We start from the raw sequence: 5,200 nt of genomic DNA on the forward strand, positions 1-5,200 counted from the left end.
AAACCAGGTACTCTTTCTGATTCGACTATTTCAAGTGTGTCTGTGGGCGTTGAAGGATGATGATTATCTTTTCTTTGGGCTTTTCTCTTCTCTTCCACTAATAGTCTACCACCGCACAAGATCACTACTTGGCATTGCTCCTTTCAATTATTCTATCTGGGAGTTTCAGCTTTGCTGGGCAAAAAGCCATGCGGCTGGCTCTTCAGTCCACTCACAATTTGCCCAACCTGCATCTCCAGATTTCTAATTGATGACGCTTGACTTTTTAACAACGTGTCATTCTGGACTATATACTCATTCAATAGGTTCTTAAGTAAAGAAGACGAGCTCGATGCATTGCCTCATTTGTTAAAAGTCTGATGTTGTGGTTGCTGTTGCATGTGTTGGAATCCAGGCGACAGTCCTTGTCTATGTTGCCGATGCATTTCAGACTGATCTTGATTCTGTTGGTGACCACCTCAAGAAAAGTTCGGATGGTTTCTCCAGCTAGGGTTGTGTGATTCGAAAATGAATTGTTATTTTACGAAATAAACTGGTTTCAAATTTCAAGGGCAATCATTATAAGCATGTAGTTCCCTGCAACCCATACAGCTTGACATGGGTTGCTCGAATGCGTTGGTCTGATGCATGTTCTGCGTCTAGACTTCATTATTCACTTTTGAAGTCTTCAACAAGTTTGTCATTGCAGCCATCTATTCTGAAAGATTATTTATTGCGTCAGTGATAACTTATACTTGTAGAAATACAAGTTATCTATACTATTTTATTTAGATTATGCGGCAAAAATAAGGAAAAGTTGTGTCGACCATATAGAAATTAGCTTAGAAAGGCGAAAATTGTAAAGTGTCGTAAGCACACCTGCTAACCCCATTGCGATGGACAAATGGAATGCCCAAGTTTTTGTTTGTCAGAAAATAGGTCACCGCATGCGACAATCACTCGAGGACAAAGAAAGAACAACGCATTCACATTGCATGCGGAAATCGATCGAGAACGAAAAAGAACAACGCAATTGCAGCGCATGCGACGATCGATCATGGACTCAAACGATCAACGCATTTCCACCGCATGTGGAAATCGATAACAGATCAAAAAAAATATACCACATGCGGCAATCGATCGTAGATGTAAAGAGTGATGCATTCGCAAGGGCTTATGACATTGTATAGCTTTTCTGTTGTATGATTCTGATAAATTAAACGTGGAGCAGAGTGGACGTTTCCACAAAGCCATGGAAGGAATTATCAGCTTTTTAGAGCGGGACCACTAATGCAGAAGGAGCCAAGGCTATAAATAGCTTCATTAAATTCAAAGAAAGGGGGCTGGTTTGAAGAGACAATTTATAGAAATCCGGGGAGAAAGACGAGACAAGACTAAGAGGTAAGTCTCTAGAGCAAGAGATTATTTCCATTCCCGAAGAAGAAGCTTTATGCAAAGATCACTTCTACCTGGAAAACAACCCTGAAAGGGAAGCTTTCCACTCCATTTCTACCACACGCCGGCAAGCAAATCATCTTTAATCAGGATCCATGTCAAGACATTTACACTCTTTCAGTATTTGTTCTCATTTTCTATTCATCTATTGTGTTCACCTCTAATCTTTCATTCACTATCTGTAACAAACGATTACCCATAGATTTTGATATCATTATCGTATTCATCGTCATTTCTCTGTTCTTCTCCATACATTCATCATCCATTTTCTTCATCATGTGTAACTAATCCCCAGGGTAAGAGAAAGGATTAAGCAAGTAAGTTAATCTTTGTTGAAGAAATCAACTAAGTTTAGCTAAATCATGCTCAACGACATCTTCACCTGTGAGAGCAAAAGTGAAGATATTATTCTGCCTCTCGAAAGAAGGTTGGAAGAATGCGTTAACTAAAGCGAGAAGTATTTCCAGAGATGGAAACAAACTTGCGTTCACCACGTTCATCCCTATTTCACCATAGACATATGAGAACGCGGCCGATCACTGAAATGTGTAAGCCAAGAGGAAGTGGAACCTTAGTTGCGTCCTCAACAGGATTGACGAACTTATGATGTCCTTTCCCTCAACCCATTCTCTTTCTGACTCATTTCACAAGACTTGCCACCACATTCATCTGATACTTTTGCACATCTTCATAGTCAGTCCTCACTTTGTATATTTAATTGTTTATTCATTTATTTTATCACCATAATTTATTTTACCGCATCTTTACTTATCACCGCAATCTACTTTACCGCAATTTATTTTATCATCGCTATACTTTTATTTTCGCAATTTACTCTTTACCGCAATTTAGTTTTCTCAAACAAATTTATTATTCTTTTTGTTTAACGGGTCGTATATACCACATCAGTATCGCATTAATCACAACAATCCCCGTGTTCGACCTCAGATCACTCTGAGAAACTTGTGTTGGAATTATACTTGGTTCCATCATAAGAAAACTTGTGACACACGCACTATACGAACGCATACTACAAAAGCATCTAAGCATCACCTCATACATCATTTAGAACGTAGTATCACATTATTATTATCATAAAGCGCATACACATATATAACATTCGTCGTCAAAAATCTCACAAGTTGTTGGCGATACGCGATTAAGAAAAATCTATTACAAGTTTTTGGCGCCGTTGCCAGGGATTGACAACTTTTAGTGTTGACTATTTTTGTGGTATTTTGCAGGACAGATCTCTGTTGTACTGTCTGTTTAATGCAGAGAGCAGGCTGACGGTGTATAAGTACTGCGACTGAACTAGAATTTGAAGCCAACCCAGAGATCGAGGGTACTTTTCAGGTACGAGCACGCCAGAACTGAACAAGGAAAAGAAGAGCCATGGGTAACAATAATGATAGGCCCAAGGGGTATCAAGGGATAAATCAGTCGGCACAAGACCCAGTTTTTCTTGCCTCCGACCGCAATATTCCAATGAGGAACTATACGGCGCTGAACTTATACGACTTCTTACCCGGAATTGCAAGACCCATGGTGGAGGAGAATGAATGATTCAAAATTAAGCCGGTCATGCTACAAATGATCCAGAATGTAGGGTAGTTTGGAGGTCTACAAGGAGAAGACCAGCACGCACACTTGACCAGCTTTGTTGAAATGTGCAATACATTCTCTATTCGTGGCATGACTCCTAAAGGAATTAGATTATATCTCTTCCCGTATACATTTTGGGATGAGGCAAAGAGGTGGGCTCATTCATTGGAGCCAAATGAAATCAACTCTTGGGACCAGTTGGTCGAACGATTCATGAAGAAATTTTTCCCGACCGCAGTCAACGCAAGAAGACGAAGGGATGTGTTAAATTTTGAAAAGATGGAAAATGAAACTCTGAGCACCGCATGGGTGCGATTCAGAAGATTGGTGAAGAATTGTCCGCACATCGGGATTCCCGATTGCGTTCTGGTGAAAACTTTCTATAATGGTCTGGGCAGATCGCAAGCTGTTGCTGATGCCTCTGCAGCAAGAGAATTTATGGACAAAACGTACACTGAAGCCAAGGTTGTCTTAGATCGCATTTCGTGAAATACAGATGACTTGGTAGACGATGGTATGGAGGAAGAGGCCCAGAGCGAAGAAAAATGGAAAGCGCCATTGTACCTGCTGATACAATGACCACATTGGCCGCCCAAATGGCCGTAGTTACCTCTTTCCTCTAAACGATGACGATTAATCAAGGAACCCTCTCCCAGGGTGCAGCGCAACCCAATGCACTAACACAAGTGGCAGCGATAAGCTGTGCACAATGCGAAGGGGGTCATTCAGTGGAAATGTGCCCATCAAACCCACAGACAATGTACTCCATTCAGAACAACCCATACAGCAACACATACAACCCAGATTGGCAGAATCACCCCAAATTCAGTTGGGGAGGGAATAACGACCAGATAGGCCAAAGGAATCTGCAGAACAGTTAGTCCGGGAATTGAGGAAATCCTCCGGCTTTTCATCAGGGTCTGAATCAGAGTCACCACCAAATTAGGCAATCGCACAACCAACATTCCTCATCCAACACTCAACAAATTTGTCGTCCTTGGAAGCTCTGCTCAAGTAGTATATAGAGAAAAATGATACGGTCATGCAATCGGAAGCATCTTCCATAAGGAACTTAGAGGTCCAGGTCGGGCAACTGGTAGCCGAGCTTAGAAAGAGAACACCTGGAACGCAACCCAACAATTCAGAAGCCCCTGGATCGAATGGGAAGGAACAATGTCAGTAGTGACATTGGGCAGGCAAGTCTGACCGCCTGCGGAGATGTGGTTGCGGTAACCCTGAAGAACCTTTTTCAATCAGCATCCCTATCACTATCTTTACCGCTTTCTTTACTGCTTTCTTTACTGCTTTATCATTGCATTATTTAAGTTAGTTTATTGCTTTCATAAATTAGTTTTCCTGCTTACTAGAATTTTTATTGCTTTCATAGATTAGTTTTCCTGCTTACTAGAATTTATTTCTATTTCAATTCCAGCTTTCGTTAATTTAGTTTCATGCATAGTTGAATTTATATCCCTTCCAGTCTCAGTTTGCGTTGATCTTAAATTCTATGAATGAATGTTATGAGTGAACACCGCAACGTCTTATCAACTTGGCTTTGGGATAAGTGTTGCAATGTTAGTGATACCATAAATAACATCAGGTATGCATTGCGACGACGGGTGTATCTTGCGTTAATAGATACACATTGCGCCCGTCTTCCAAAAAGGCATTGCATTAACATATGAGTGCGCGCGTATGTACACTGCACCTGTCCTCCGCAAATACGCACTATGTCGATGGATGCGTTGCGCTGGTAGAAATACTGTACGCCCATCCTCCAGAAATGCATTGCGTTGATGGTTGTGTTGCGCTAATGCATACGTTGTGCCCATCCTCCACAAATATGCATTTTCGGTAATGCATGTATTGCGTTAAACACTTAGCATTATGCCCATCCTATTAAATTAAAAAAAATGATAAAATATTCGCAGGGAGGGTAGTCGAATCGCTTCAGCTTCCGAGGGAATTATTACTCAGCAGACGAAAGGACGTCATTTCTGCTAAGTCATAATGGGAGGGGCGTGTGGCAGGCTTTTTTGGGAATATCGAAGCCTTCCACGCAACGATTGTGTTGGGCCTATCAAGGCCCAACCTATAAATCGCACCCTTTCAATCCCGAGGAGCTCATTTTCATCTCTTCGCGAAAAAACCCTAAATAAAA

The sequence above is a fragment of the Benincasa hispida genome, chromosome 11 (assembly GCF_027475165.1).
Source record: "Benincasa hispida cultivar pf3 chromosome 11, pf3_genome.v1.1, whole genome shotgun sequence".
Taxonomy (NCBI): domain Eukaryota; kingdom Viridiplantae; phylum Streptophyta; class Magnoliopsida; order Cucurbitales; family Cucurbitaceae; genus Benincasa; species Benincasa hispida.